At 46.2% G+C, this 16725-nt stretch overlaps 1 protein-coding gene across 4 annotated transcripts in view; it reads left to right on the plus strand.

Annotated features, from left to right (window-relative positions):
• Positions 1-16725, plus strand: part of LOC118509121 (homeotic protein female sterile) — a 59076-nt gene that overhangs the window by 31703 nt on the left and 10648 nt on the right. For 2 of the 4 annotated variants that reach the window (XM_036049305.1, XM_036049308.1), the window contains exon 1: positions 2070-3138. The exons of the other annotated variants lie outside the window; for them this stretch is intronic. The gene's annotated coding sequence lies outside the window, so the exon portion shown is untranslated. Of the gene's footprint in view, positions 1-2069; positions 3139-16725 lie in introns of those variants that run through there. 4 annotated transcript variants of the gene reach the window in all.

The raw sequence follows: 16725 nt of genomic DNA on the forward strand, positions 1-16725 counted from the left end.
CAAAGAGAGCAGAGGGTGAAAGTAGTCCAGATGGTGGAAGGAACGGGACGAACTCCACGACAACAAATAAGGCTTTCATCTAGAGCGCCCGAGTCTAGTAATGCCTAGGTACAGAAGGCTTATTATAAAACATCTACCACGGGATGGACGGGTGTCGTAAAAGTGAGTACAAGTAGGTGGAAGCAAGGAAGGACAAGCAATAATCATAAAAGAAATAAACAGACGTACGCAACGACCGCGTGTGTGTTTGTGCCCCGGTACTCAAGTGCAAAAAAACAACATAAAAATAAGGAAAACAAGTTCAGGGAAAAGGAGGAACAGGGATATATGTAAAGTAGAAGCAACGAGAAGAACAAAAACCCGACCAACCATAAAAGGGGTGAAACGGAAGAAACGCGAACCGTGGACCAAAACTGCGCACAAATGGAAGAACACATCACGAGAGATAGAGCATCTTCTTCAGCAAAACGCACAATAATATGCCACACCACCACGATGACGGGACGGAGTCTGATTGCACTCCCCGAGCATACTAATATCGCAAAGGGGGATGGCCAACCGACAGAGCTGCACTATCAGCAAATGCAGCTGAGTGCTGGGGTAAGCAAGGGTAGGTAGAACAGCATGGGTAGCATAATGATAATAAAGTCCACACCCGGCTTCTTCGAGTGAGCAGGGTGGGCCGAGGTGCAGGTGCAGCGGGCTAGCGGGCCAATGAAGAGGTAACGCATGGCTGAAGGTGCGTGTGTGCAAAAGTAGTTGCACTTGGGTGTTTGGTTCTCGCGCGTGGAAAGAAAGTCTTCCAATAGCTGTTCGATTGTGCTTGAACCTGGTACAAGAACTCTAGAGTTACTTCATACTGACAAGAGTTTCATTTAATTTAGAATTTATAAAACAAAAATTCAAAATGTCCATTTTAATTGGGTGATGGAGCTAATCTCGGTTTAAGGGACGTTATTCTCAGTATTTTGAAAATTTGAGTGATCTCACGATTCTAACATGGATGCTTATATCGAAAGACTGATATCAAATTATATACAGGTCCCTCCAGGAGACCCTCATACGAAGAGCAAAATGTCCAAGAAGTCATGGAAGCCAGAAATTGATAGGTAAAAACCTCTTGATAATTGAGAGCTCAAGGGAAAGAAGACTTTACTTGGCCTCTTTTTGGTCTATTCCACGCTTCAGTTGTATCAGCTGTTGTCTGCAACTCATAGTAGATAACGTCTTGTTGATCCCACCATGTACAAGACGCCAACTTGTTCCCCCAACTATTGCTTTCCGAGATCGATTCTGTCTTTGAGGAAAGACTTCCAAGGTTATGTTTGTTTGGAATACAAATTCTAACTAAGTCTAAACTATCTCTGTATTACGTCAGCTAATCAGGTGTTTGTGTACATTAAAGAATCGATTAGCTGTCTCTCGTAGCTATCGTCAAGATTCAGAGTAGATTGTGTGCTGTGTAGCTGTTGCGAACTGTGTTATCCTATTAGTTCGAATGAGTGAACCATTAGGGAAGAGTATTTTGTGTTAATGCTTCAATGTTGTGTGTGCTACAAAGTACCGAATCTTGTACCGAGATGATGGTATGCGCTATTGTTTTGCTCCACCGTTCAGAGAGCATCAGGCAGAGAACGCATCCACCACTCCTCTGAGAGATTCCCTTTCGCTTCCATGTGGGTGTGTAGACCCGTCTGCAAAATCATCGAACGCCACACGGCCCGGCCATCTCGTCCAACATCATATGCTTGGTGTAAGCATCCCTTGAAACCCTCGCAAGAGAACCGACGAGAACGAGCGACGTGTGCACAACACAAACCGTAAAAAAACGCAACCCCGTACAAGAGAACGCCACCTGCCTTGGAGAGCAGAGCAGAGAAAGCCTCGGCTCACCGGAGAGATCGTCTCGAAAGCCACTCCGGAAAGCTAAACCACCCCAGCAAACCACCCTCGATGAATGCGTTTTTTCGCTGCGTTTTCATCAACATAAAAATTGGTTTCTCTCACTCTCGCGAGCGAGTGAGCGAGCGCATGAAATCTCCATCGGCTGAGCTTCAAACCATCGTCGGTGGCCCACCATTCGTTCGTTGTTGGTCGGTTCGTGCGGTTCGACGTTCAAACCCCGGTGTGTCCGTTCCAGCACGCACGTATCACAAACATCTCCGACCACCGAAGTACCAACTCCGCCCGTCCAGTGTGGAAGAGTCGCGTGTGTATGTGTAGCTCGTGATTTTTTTTCTTCTTACTATGTTTTGCTACTGCCGACTGCCAAACGTGTACCAAACCACGGTGGAACTGTGAGCATTGGGCGTCGCGATATCCCCGGAGCATCCCCGCGTCGGTTGTTTGAAGCTCTCCACAACACTCTCGCCCAGCTCTCATGCCTTAACGTGCCTTAACAGTTCCAGCCCTCCGGTGTGCCTGATGTGTGTTGGAGCAACGAAAGCGAAAACCTCCATCAAAACCCATACCGCCAACACGGGGGTTCCCTTACGGAGATCTTTCGAGACCTGGCTGCTAGCTTAGGCCACGGCGCTCGTCTGGAAGGCTCGCCTAGAGCATTCTGCAAAAGCTGCCTAGAAAATCACGCGAAACCCGTGTGTGGAGCAAAACCCCCTCGCGAATCGTGTTTAGTGTGGCGTCTAGTGTTCGGTTTGTGTTAGCTGAAGGAAAGGTGGCTTTTGTAGCAAATTTTTGTCGATCTCTGATCCTCCCCAATGTGAATGTGCGACACAGCTGGTTGCAAGTACCTGTGTGTGTGTGTTGATGTGTGATGGCCAAGTGAAATGAGGGTGCAGCACAATATAGCCAGGCTCCAAAACAGGTCTGTGTCGTTCGTGTCGGCAAACCTATCAAGATTGTGGCCATTTGACCTGTGTGATGAGGCCAGCAGAGTGTGGCGTCAGGGAAAAAAAGGGTGCCTTCTAATTGAATTCAGTTTGTGGGCCGGTGTGTGACCAACGAGGTAGCAAGTGTGTTGTCACAGGTGTGTTTTAACTATTAATAGTGCAAAAGGGCATAGCCCAATAACGAGGTGTCCTATATATTCCACTGCCCCGTCGTGATGTCTTCTTACCCGTGCTTTTGGAGGCGTATAGAGTTGGTGATGTGATGGGTGTTTGTTCAACTTCGTCCAAGGTAAGAATTAAGCTCCTCGTGTTGTGTGTATCTCCTAGGCAGAAAATTGGAAGTTCTTGAACATAGTGTTATTCGTATCAAAATTTAAGGAAATCTCCAAAACGAGATCGGACATTCGGGAAAGAACAGCATTGACTGTCGCAAAAGACAATCCCGCGCCCGTTTTGCTAAAACTGGAACATTCTCTCGCAAGTACTTGGTGAGCCTCTTACGCCATATATGGGCTATTCTTCAGATCGTCTTCAGCCGCACAACTTTCGATCCTCATCTTCCAGCAAGAATCGTATCACCGACAGCACCTCAGCAAATGCGAAAGATCAACCCAAAGTGGACGGCGAGAAGGTGTTGTGTTCTGGTCCGTTCGGTTACGAAATATAGCGCCCCACGCCAGTACGCCTTCGATGGTACACTGGTGCCGTTCTCACGGTCTGGTTTTTTTGTTGTTGATCTTTATTTTGTCTTGTTTCTCCTGGTGCGCGATTATTGCCGCTCCTGCAGCAATTCAGCTTTGAATGGTAAAGAAAGGAGGCGCGCACACAGCGTTGCTTCGGTACGATCTTGTGGGCCGCGCAATTTCAATGTGGGCGAAGGTGAGTCGTTCTGACGCTCGAAAGGAAGTTGGAGCACGAAGATGTGCGTTGATTGTTTTCCGGATGGAATTGTACTTACTACCAGCCGTGATGCCCCTACCTGAGTTCTTACCCTCGAGACGAGCCTCCGGCTTTGAATGTGTTTGGTTGGTCAAGAACATAGCGTCCTTCGTTGGCGGTGTCTCGGTGACTAGGTAGAAGTATGCTACTTCACGTCACACACCACCCAAATGTGAACTTAATTAGCTTCAATCTTCTAGAGGAACAAGGAAACTGGTCACATCTCAAGACACGGAATCCAAAGGTTTTTTGTTGTGGTCCAAAATCCTTGATATCGCTGACGTAGAGATTACGTCTTTGTGACGCGTTCGCACAAACTTCTAAACACATGAAAAACATATGCAATTATCTTGTCCCGATGTAGCGTGCAAAATGCCAAGCTCAAGTTTATTGTGGTTAAAGTGTCGCGAGTGGGTCGGTACGCCGCCACTGACGACTTGCGGTCCGAAAACGATCAAGTGTCATAAATCAATTGGTTGCGGTCGCCAACGTCAATTTGCGTACGACGGGGCTCGCTGGACAAAATTGACTCGAAAAACTCTATCCAATAGATAGAGCCGTATGGACACCAACCAGCAGTGGCAGAAGGTGTAATTGTCTCTAATGGATTGTCTTTATTAGGTACAATGTGCGCGAAGTAGCGACACACACACACACACACACACACACTCTCAGGATGCGCTAGACCAACGCGCTCTAAAGCAAAAGAGTCCAAAGTGCCAAACGTCAGCACGGTCTAACTGATGTGCATGCGATGCCGATTCATCAAGATTTCTTTTCTCTCGATCGTTACTTCATTACGCGTAATATTTACTGTGGCTTCAGAGTACTGCTGATGCAGCATTCGGAAACCAGAGTTTTATGATACGATTGCCAACAACCAGTCCTACCCACCTTTGTATGTCTGAGCAGCAAACAAAATAAAATCAACACCACCTTCTTCCTAGATTGCAAAGCCCAACTCTAGCGAATTTGAGTGTGGGTGAGTGATTTGAATCTTGGCGCAAAAACTCGGTTTTCCCCTTCTCACAAACTCTTCCATTTGGCTACGAAGCAATCGAATCATTTGCAGTCAATCGAAGGCACTTTGGCGAAGGTTCAAATCGTGACTGAACGTTCTGTTCTGGTTGATTAGATCTGCAGAGAAGTGCAGATTCCCATTCTCAAAGCGGAGGGGGCGATCAGTATCGCCGTCCGTCGATCGGACTCGTTTGCCGGAAAGGTCGTTTGCATCCCATGATGTCCTACCAATTGTGGTTGTGAGAGCCGTTTCTTACTTTTGCTTTACTTCAAAAGTTAATCACACTAGTTACGTGGGGTTTGGTGGGTGATGCTAGTAATCGCTTTTTATTTCGTAACGCAAGGTATGCGAGCGGAAAATGGTAAAGTTATCCGAAGGACTCTTTTAATGGATAAAGTCAAACGGATCAAGAATCTCATCTACACCTATTGGCTATCTATCTTTCAAGGAACTATCACTATCTTGAAGTAGATCTATTAAAGTCGAGTACAATTATTCGTATGAATATAGGGTTAGGCATCTACATGAATATAGGTTATTCCTAAATAGGGTTAGGCATCTACAAACATATGCTCCGTAAATACGGAGGAAGAAATATTTGTCAAATCACAGATTCTACTTGAGGAGTGGTAAAGTTGGAAGTCTTGGTTTGCAGAATTTTATTTAGAGCCATAGAGTTTCTTGATATGTTATACTTTTTTATCTAATCAGTTAAAGACATATACTAATCCTCGCTTAGAAACTTGATATCGATAAGATCTCTCAGTCTAGTGATCTTCTCAACTTCAAAATTCTCTCTCAATTTTCACAGTCAGGCTTCGTGCAGAGTTATGTGGTTTCCCCGGTGCGCCCTTGCTCAGCCACCCACCACCCGCAGGTAACCAGCACGATAAATCACCCATAATTGAAAGTTCGTCCAACCCTCGGTACCTTCCCGCTGCCAGCGATCAAAACGGTGAAAAATTCACCTGAAGAAGCTCTCGAATGAACCACCAGACCCCACAACAGCCCTCAACCGCTGGCACGAACGTTAATTTTTCACTCATTTTCACGCTTCCACCACCCGAAACCCCGAACCGCACACGCTCTCGTGTCTCGTGATAGTACGCGTGCCGCAGTTTGCGTGCGTGCGTTTGAACCTTCCTTTCCGTCCATCCCTCTCCCGGCGTTCATCGTTTCCCGTCGATCACTAATCGATCTCTCGCAGTTCCACTATCGAAATCGATCAAAATCGATCAATTCGAAATCAATCGCTAACATAAGATACTCGAGGGGGGGAGAGGGGGGGCGGAAGAACACGGGGGCACGGGGAGTCATTGGGTGGTGTCAGACACCACCACCCTCCTCCTCCTCAAATCCGGGCGGTGTTTTACTTCAATTTAATGTTTTACATAACTCTCGCCCCCCCCCCCAGTGCGTCAAGATGCCGGGGCCCGAACAGCGTTATGCTGCCTTGCCGGTCATGACACGTTCACTTTCTTTTTCGGTAAATTTCATTTCCAGCCCCCGCGTTTCTTCATATATGCGTGTGCGCGCGCGTGTTCATACTGTGCGCGAACACATTCGTGCATCCTTCTGGCTCTCATCTCAGGAAGCCGCTAGAGGGGTTGGAGATGAGTGCAATCCACCCACCGCTGCTGGGTGATTGAACGATTGTCGTAGGGATCGTAGTCCGCAAAACGCATTTCATGGTTCAAAATGTATTACCCACCCCCCTTCTTGGGTGAGGGGAAGTCATATTTGCGGAGGCCAGCAAAAGCTGTGCACTTGGCCAGTGAACTCTCTCTCTCTCGCGTGGTGTCGTGTTGAGTGCTTTTCTAGGTGGTGAAGAATAGAAAATTTTATGCTTCTCTCGGAAAATTAATTGGCAGCAGTGTGTTTTACAGCTAAGTATCTAATAAAACTTTGCATGAAAAAGTTTCTTTTGAAGCAAGTTCTTTTGAATGTTTGCAAGAGAAAAGTTACCCACACTAGTCGAGTATCGAACTCTGTACCTCGACGCTTCACAGTAACTTACCTTACCGATGCAACCAAGTAGAATTCCTTACTGATTACCGCTTAATTGTCCGCTGTACAATACGGCGAAATTGATTCCTTATATAACAGATCTTATCAGTTCGGAACAGTTCCACGATACCCAATTTCGATAGTTTCGTTGTAAATAATTACGAAAAAAAATTATCACCAATTACAGAGCAAACGTGCCAAGCTGCCTGCTTAGGTGTTTACCCGTGTTCGCTGCAAAACCATTTCCTACGCATTTGACCGTTTGATCTGGCTGTGGATGACTGGCCGGCCACGGGTCATCGCTGATTATGGTAGCACGATTATGATTACGCCTATTTGTTTGTGCCTGAGCAGGGAGAAAACTTTGCATCACATTGCTCCCCACAGCTTCTTCCACCACTTTCCCTGCAGCATCTGAAGATGCCGATAATGATGTAAATAATAATGCGCGATTGTGCACGGATCCAGCGGTTCCCATTACGTATGCAAGGGTTTTGTACGCACCGGGTAACATGCCCGGACCAATTCTACCGGTGCCCTACCTCGGTCCGGCCACAGCGTTGATAGGGATTCGCAACAAAAGCTTCAGCCTCCGTCCCGCGACACGTAACGCACGGCGACGCTGATGGTGAAGCATTCCCTGGGGCACCCACAACATATCGCGCTCAGAACGCTGACGGGAACAATCGAGACAAAAACTGCTTACGGCATCAGTCCTACAAGGTGTGCGAGGTCTAGGCACATGGCCGGCGTGGTGTGTGTGTTCGCAACATTCAAGATAGTGGATCCAAGATAGTGCCTGTCGATCGATCGCGGTGTTAAGTAAAAGCAACCCGGGAGGACTCCCTCATTTTCCCATGTTGTCATCAACCGTGCAATGAGTACTCTTTCTCACAACACATCAAACTTATCGAGATTATCATTGCGAAGAAAAGAAATGAATCGACCGTTGCAGTGAAAGTTTCAATTTTCCATCATGCCCGTGTGGGCGGACAGCAAGCAGTGTAACTCATGCAGAGGTGGGCAAAAAAAAACCTTTTTTCGGCAAACCCTGCTCCGGTTTCGATAGATACTGTTTCACCAGCATTTGTTTTATAGCTGGGTAGTAGTTTTTTTTTTTCATTGTTGGTCCATGACGCTCCGTATATTGCCAATCTCTCTCTCGTCATATCAGGCTCAGGGGGTTTGTCTGTCCAGTGCGAAAGTCACTTCCAACATTGTAGCCCATGCGATGTTCTTCGCATTGCTTTTTGAACGATCTTTTTTTACTTCTCCTGTCAACCGAACTTCCTTCCCACGGAAGCACTTCGTGCAGTGTGCGCACAGTAAGTGCATCATAAAAGCAAAAAAAAAAGATGAAAGCCACAAACCTATCATGTACATCGCCGCCCATAAAAACCCGCACAACAACCCACCCCATGATCATGACGATCGTGAGGGAGGAGGCTTCGCGTTTGGTCAGTGCCAGAGATGGTTAACCTCTAGCGAGCTTGTTGTTTGTCGATGTAAAACGGTATCACGGACGTCATTTTAATGGTTGCGAGTGTAGTGGCGTGGTACGAATTGTGTAAGAAGATGATCGGCAACCGAGATCCAGACACATCTGTTAGAAAAATATTAGATTTTTTAGATATTTTGGGAGCGAGGGACTTAAGAAAATTTTCTTGAGCTATTAGATGTTTAATGCTCCAACTAAGTTGGGTTTTTATATCAAATGGGCGTTGAAGTAATTTTAAAACCCCTTTTACATTCAGAATTCTACTTGCCTTCATCTTCTGGATGCACTTTACCTTCATCTTCTGGTGTATAAAACACAACCTAAACAACTGCAAAGAGGGCGGCTTTAGACTTTTATCTTACCCAGACCACTATAGCGCCAACAAAAATTTGGAGTTAAAACAACGCACGGCAAATATTTGAACAGAGTTCCACCAAAATACCCAACTAGCTTTATACAAATAGCTTCCACCAGGTTGCCCGTAACGCTCGTACTAGCGAAAGGGTCCAACTGAAATCCATCTCGTCCGTTCAAGCCGCCATTATCCAGCGCAGCTCGCCCAACGCTAACACCAAACAGAAAATCAGTCATACGAAACGAGAAACCATTGATCGACGACTAGCGTCCGCGTGTCCGGGCAGACCACTTTGAACGACTTTGAGCCCGCCGGGAAGCAATCGCGCCGTAATAGGACGAGTGTGTTTGCACTGACCACCGCGCTCGCCCAGAGTTGACGGCTTTTCCATCCCTCCTCTTCGATTCATAACCGGCGAGCGGGAGATGTTCAAAAGAATCGGGTGGGTAGCTGGGTGATGTGGGTTCGCCTTTCTCGATTCGCTTGACTCCCCAAACCACCAAGTAGTCGGTTCTGGTGGAACACACTCCCCACAGCACGCACGCATCTGTGTATGTTCGTTTCGGTGTCGGCGTCTTCGTTTTCTTTTAATGAATGAACGCTCCACGTCCAGATTTGCTGCGTATGAGATGTCCCGGTGTGTCCAGCAGATGACGCAGTAGTTGCCTAGCTGGCTGGCCGGCCGACTGGCCTGAGTCCCTTGCGATCAAGTGCGATCGTGCAACACAGTTAGCAGGTAATAATGATCGGTACGCCCGGTACGGTTTCGGGGAGCGGGGAATTGATCTGCAGCTGCTCTGGCATTAGTCGTCTAACGGAGGTTAGCGTTGGAGCTTACAGGAACCGGATCAAGGGCTTTGGCGACGTACAGCGTACAGGGGTTTTAGAATACGTCAAGCTATAATATTTTGGAGTTTAAAGAATTTAAACTCAAATGCTCCAGCCTTTGTATCCTGTACGCCATTAACTGTCAGCTTCAACTGTTGGTTTGACAGTTAAAATTTAAAAATTTGGATCACATACCCAATCAAAAAACCCCTGCAAAACGACACCAAAACAGCAAGCTCCACCCCACCGTTCCGAGAAGATGTCGAGCCCAAGCAAAACCCGACACCGACCTGTTCTCTCCGGTTCTCCGCTCCTGACAACGAGCACCACACGCCAACCACGTAGGAGGAGGCTGCTAAACCTGTTTCTTTGCTGTACCCGCCACGACGCTGTGACCACGGTGGAGATCACGTTCTCCCCGTGGAACAGATTCAGACATGCGCCAACGGGGAACAACAACTACACCATCGGCGAGCGTCGTCGTCGTGTGTTCGCCCGTTTGGCAGCTTGTTTTGCGTGTTTGCGTGTTTGGTAAAGCCTGTGGTCCCGGGTGAGACCTCGGACTCAGGGAGGGATCCGGGAGTAGGGAGTCCGGTGCAAGAGTTTCTTCTCCATTTCGACAGACGCTAGAAGATATTACGCAGGCATGGGATGGGACGCCATAAAGTGGGTCTCCCTTTTTTTCTCTGGATGGAAAGCCATTTATTTATCTGTAAAGTACCAGCAATTTTAGGCTCACACATTTGAGGATTTTACTGAAAGTTTAGGCAGGGCGTTAGGAGATCTTTTGATGCTGTATTCCAGATTGGATCAGACTGCATAGTCCGCGGTGTGTATGTCAAGCGCTTAGCCCAAGAAGACCATAAGGTGTTGATTTTATTCGGTGATAATCAGTTAAGCAGATTACAGAAATTACTCTTATTGTGAGCGTCGCCATTCGAAAATCGCCCAAAAGCCTTGACTAGACACCCACCGCACTCGTCTAAAGCATTGACATGGTGCAGACATCGTTCATCAATGGCTTTGTGGAGCAGTTAGCTCTCTCACGTCGATGTGTTTCTAGTGCTCCAAGGTGTCCAACCATCTTGCCAGGCCATGCTAATGGAGGTAAAGGCTACACATGCGACCCACAGCCATCGTCATACGGTGCTGTGAGCCTTACAGCATTATGAGCCAGTCTTGAAAAGCTCATTGGTGATGGTGAGATCATATTGCTCTGTGTCCAACTTTCCAATTCGTTCATAAAACACGTTACAAAAGCATTGGTTTGCATCTCTGATTACTTTTTACTCCGTTTGCTCACCTCAGAGAGAAGAATAGTGAAGCATGAACTACATCTAACTTTGTTCAACTTTTTGCGTTTGCAACGTTGACACTAGCACTGGTGATGACGTAGCTCGCACGTCAACTCGCACGCGTGATCCTGCACAACGGATGAGGATTAACTATTCTTGCCTCTTCTTTGTCTTATCATTTGTACTTGATTGTCGGCTTGCCTAGATCTTCATCCCACGGTGACAGTGACAGCTAACCTCACACGCCAACACCCCTAACCTAACGCCAACACAGTTCGGGGTGAGGTGAGTGTCCCCCAAAAAATCAACCAACCATGGAAACGTACCAAGATCTAACCAAATTTATTCATATCTGATCTGGTTCACTACTCCACCATGAGTCACATGCTTAGTGCACAAGAACTCTCGCCACTCGCATGGTTTTGTCAACTCAACAAAATTCTTCTTGAGCTTCAAAGGTGCTTCAAACGGGTAGCCATGTGCCAGAGGGTGATGTTTTCATGTTCATGAAACTGTGGAGGTCAGTGTCTGGTTCTTTTAAAACAAGAAACACATAACCTTTAAACAAGGGTTATAGACATTTTTTCGGACTTTTAGTCAGAAATCCTACACTGTTCGACAAAGCTAATCCAAATGCGATCGTGAACTAGTCCACCAGTTAGAGCAGCAAGATTTTACGATTGAGTAAATCCAAACACAGCTGTCCAAGTTGGAATGGGGTTGCTTTTACAGCCAGCAAGCCAACGCAGTCATTCAGGTTGGTGTTTTTGTTTTCAAAGCTGACAAGGCTTTGGGTTTACCCTTACAGCTCAGCTCTCTTCTGAAATTCTTTTCCAGCACTGTGTAGCATTTGTCTGCGACTGCGGCAGCTGGAGCATGTGTATTTAGCCCGGTGATTTATTGAACTCCCTTAACCGCCGCAATGATCTGAACTTAAGCTCAAGTAACTATTTTTACTTTTTGAACCTCCTCATTATTAGTATTCGTACTTAAAATTTGGTTTCTGAATCTAAATAATTAGGAGATGCACAGATGCTTCGAAAAACTCATCAGGAAATGATCCTCAAATATACCCATTGCCTAATTTTAGGCGTTAAAAATAGCTAGTCAGTGATTTAGTCTCGGGAGGTCACTAGTTGGTCCTCTGGTAGGGTTTAAGAAACTGGATTCCCTGTTACGTACCACGGGAATGGTTCAAAGAAGAAGACGAAGATATACGGGTGAAGTAATGGATTCTTCATCTCCAATAAATAAAAACTTCTACACTTCGAATTGCGATCCATGCTTCAAGGCAACACTAGGACGTCCATTACTTTGTACTTCATTGGAGCACAAGAAAACGTTTTTTTCTGCCATAAACGGCACGGCAGGGACAATTATTGGCAATCTTTCAATGATTACTTCCGTCAATTGATCATATACTTCCGCTGTTTCCGTGGGGTTTTTTTTCTTGCTTGGCCCCTGATCGGTAGCCCTTATACGGACTTGATGAAGATGATGACACCCGGCAGACATTACGGTTTGATGATGTCTGTCCACCATCTGGTCATAATTATTGTCACTGCAGTAACGAACGAGACCAAACCGAGACAGACAGACAGAGAAAGAGCGCGCGTATCATCGTCGCAAATTAATATCCGTCCACCCTTCCCAATGTCATCCGGATTTAGTGTTCCAAGCGCTGCTCTTGGTCGAAAGGTCGCAGGCAACAATTACAGCGCCGTGGTTTTTTCTTCTCTCCAACTCCTGCTTTATCTTCGCAGTTTGGGAGAAGGATTTTTGTCCCTTTCCTGTTGGGGGGGGGGGGTTAGGGTAGATAGATGCCGGACACGCCATGAAGAATGAAAAAAACAAAACACAACAACCCATCGCGAGCAGGGCAATGATCGTGAAAGACCGGAAAAAAGGATTATACAGTTACGGGGCACTGGAGGACTAGTATAAGCCTTCGCATTTGTTTCTCGGGACGGTTGGAGCATATCAGCGACCCCGCCATTGGACGATGGCTCATCAGATGTCAGATGCGCGTGGGTATGCAGGGCAACACGACAGACAGCCCGTCTGCCCCAAGTTGACCGATTATGGCAGTGGGAAGTAATGTAATAGTGAAGTAAATGAACTACAGACACAAAAAGACACACACACAACATGCTGCTGCTATCTGCAACAAGTCATTGGGCATTGCGGCAGAGTTGCTTCCACCATCGGAACACATCTCTACGGGTCGGTGTGCCCTGCTTTCCGGTACCGTTTCGCTTGAGAGCGATGGGAGTTGCAGCTTCTCAGGCACAACAAAACATGCATTCGTGACCATGAATTAACAGTTGTTATTAAGTGATCTCACACACCGGACTACTGCAAGAATCGGTATCGGTAAGCGTTCAATAGATCTAGAAGGAAATCAGGGAATCTCAACAAAAATTGTAAAACCAGCCCTGACATGCGATGTCTGAAAGGTAGCCAGCCAAGATGGAAGGTTCGATCGTGTTCACTTGGAGAGTTCATCATGCCGTCCTCAATGCCCTTAACTATCGTGTGTCATTAACTTCAACAGACGTGTGGTCGATTGCGCGGTCATTGTTTAGCTAAGGGATGTCCCCTACCGCTACCCAACAGCAGAACAGAGCTAAAGGAAAAGAAGCAAAGTAGCTCCAATCGGTAGCCAACAGCAGCAGCAGCAGCAGCAGCAAGCCGGCCACGCTGCGTTAATGATTTAGTAAATAAATCAATCGAATCGGAAATGAGCAAAACAAATAGAGTTAATGCGTGTTGCCCCTGGGTTCTTCGGTGGCGGCAGTTTTTTCATGATTTCTTTCATGAAGTACACCGCCCGAAGAGGACGGCACCGAAACCGATTATGGATTGGTTTTGGTGGGTGTTGCTGAGGTTCGTTGTTGAATTTGTTCAACATGGTTGTGTTTGCGGAACAAAATCGTCTAGAACGGAGCCCCGGCATGAACATTGAAGAAGAGCTTCGGCTCGGTAGGATACAGAACCGCAAGCCTTTTGATTTATGAAGTCATTTCGTCAAGGTATAAAATTTAATAGTGGCTGTGGTGCTATGTTTTATGGTTCAACTACCTATGTTTGTTATAAGGCATTGGTGCCTTGAAGTCATCAAAAACATAGGCTTTACCACAGTTTTTAATCTACAGAAAAGCCATAAATAAAGTGAAGAAAGCGTTGTCCGTGCAGTACAAGCTCGATCGACTGTTGCAGACACCCGGAAGAAACCGATACACAGACATCCAGGAATTAACCTCACTTTAGATGTCGATCACTGTCCACCAGACACCAGCCGCTAGTACCGAGCGGTAAACAAATTTACTTCACACGCGCTAAGCGTTACACCACCATAAACGCACCGACACTGTGCCGCCATGGAAGTCCCCATCTCCTTCCCAAGGGTTGTGGTTTATGCGTGTTTGTCCACAACATTTCTCCCTTGTGCACCACACGCCATAGGACGTCACACTGCACACCGCGGAATAAGAACGTGGCGGAACGTGACGAACGTGTTGGAAGTTAAAAATTTTCCTGGTGAAACCAGACCTCTAGACCTTCAGACAGTGTTTGGGGGGGAAAAAGAAAGGTCTCTAATGGTTGGAATTGATGGAAATCTAGGACCTGGTGGTCTATAACATTGACTGTGACCTAGTTCTTACCTAGCCCTAGCTTCCCGACTGTGTCCAACGTAACAGACCTGGCTACTGACGTCTACTTTTTTCTTCTCAAATTCTGGCGTTAATGCTTAGATTTTTTTCCTAATTTCCCCCTCTTCGATGACGCAAGCCTATCGACCCGAACCAGATCTCTGGCAACAGTTATCTCATAAATTTACACTACTTCGTACCACACTTTCTCCAACCGCACCGTTAGGGGAGGAAAGATAAACGAAAGATATTATTGCCTTATGCTCATCACATATCTTCCGCGCCCTGCTGCTCCTGACACGTCGTATGTCTTTCAAGAGCCAAGGGGGGGAATGAAATTAACACCGTATGTATAATTTTCCGTGTCACGACCTACACCATCCACTATTGAAGGACTACTGGATCTAGGTGGTTTCAGTAGGTTCAGTACTCTGGAGCCCATGCATCTCTATCTCCTTGGACTTGGTTGTCTGTTCTGGAAGAAGATGTTTCAGGCAGATAAAATAGGACATCAATATTGACACAACCCGAAACGTAACGTTCCAGACGACCACCCCAGTCGTCGAGCGACGGGCCAAAACTGACCATCTTTTTTTCTGAGAACGAGACGGACCCACAGTTTGTGCTTCGATTATTCATTGACCTGATGGCGCAGCATCGGGTTGTTTTTGCCAATTTGTCCATGAATCAAACCGTTATTAAATTTATTGTCTACTACGTGTGTAGTGCCTGTGGTCGCATCTCCTTCCCCAGTCGTTAAGGTTCGTTCGTAAAATCGTAATCGTAGAATATGGGAACGGACGGCCGTTTCTGAACCGTTTGGGCACACGGGAGGTTTTACACTGTGTTCCTTTTTCGGCATCGACTCATCCTGACTTGGTGTATCTACCCGTTTTGCAACCAGGCTAGTAGGCACGTCTTCAGTAAATGAACGGCAGTGGTCGGCAACTTGTGATCCAAGAGGAGCTGTGTAGGGCTCCCATGGATTTTCTAATTCTATTAAAATCCGATGATTTTTAACATGAGGAGTTTTTGAAGTATTGTTAATAATAACGGGGAAGAATGGCTTCTATTTTTCTGATAATAGCTCAAGTTCTCTTTAAGACATTCTAACATCGTGCTAAAGGAGTGATTCTTACATAGAAGCATCATTTAAAATCGTCAATATCTAGCTTCTTCCACTACTACCTCGGAAGGTATTTCAGTGACTTGATTTTCAGCCCTGCGTACGGGGAGGCGTTCTGAATGGGATTTGAACCTTGACCCCAACAGATCAAACTATTTCAATGAATTTACTGCAGAGATGTCTTGAGGGCTACCATCCAGAAGTCCTTCTTCTACTTTGGCTCTCGACCTCGAGGGCATTTCGACCAGTCATTTCTGAATTCCTGTGACTTGATTTTACTGTAGCTGGATAGCCAGTCCTCAGGACATCAGTAAGGGAGGCAGTCTGGATAGTATTTGCACCATCCAAATTTCAACCATCTAGAAGTTGTTGTAATATTTACTCTCGTTGACATCAATTGGCTGATCTAGCTCTATTTAAGAATCCAGACGGGATATACCTATAAAGAAACCTTTCTTGAAAGGCAGTTTGGGAATTTTCGTTGAACAAGTAGTGGAGTTATTTGATGAAATTCTCGGAAGAGAGATAATTATTTATAGAATAAAATATTAGGATTAGAAAATTCTTCCGCATCAGGAAGGCCAATTATTGGAGTCTTCACAAAGCCATCAACACGATTGCTGTCCTCAGAGTGCATTTCTACATCTTCAAACAGCGGATTGTCGCCCACTGGCCTAGCCTGGAGGACATAAACAAGTGGAAAAAAAACTTTTAAAGCCGGTTCGAGCAAACCTTTCCGCCCGATAGCTCGGCGTTGCCCAAATGTGGGTGAATCGACAAGACAAGTGAATCGATTAATAATTCATGACACGTAGACACATTTACGCGTTTCCCAGCCATTCCCGCGGGAGAGTGTGCGTCCTCTTGCACCAACAGGATTGGAAGCCGTCCGTTTTGTGTACACGCTCGTAAAGTTGGAAGTCTGCTAAATAGTGTAAGAACACGTTAGCCATAGCGTTCTGCGATCGGTTCGATGACTCTGGTGTTCTTTTTTTTTCTTTTTGCACAACTTAAACTTTAATGAACCTACCGCTCTCCAGTCGAGGAAACCGTCCCACTATTCCGGTTCCGATTCCGGTTTTGGTGTGTCCTCCATATTTTGTAAGCAGTAAGTAGAGGAAGAAGGGCGAAGAAGGGTGTCGAGTATTCCTCTT

This window comes from Anopheles stephensi, chromosome 3 (assembly GCF_013141755.1).
Source record: "Anopheles stephensi strain Indian chromosome 3, UCI_ANSTEP_V1.0, whole genome shotgun sequence".
NCBI classification, from domain to species: Eukaryota; Metazoa; Arthropoda; class Insecta; order Diptera; family Culicidae; genus Anopheles; species Anopheles stephensi.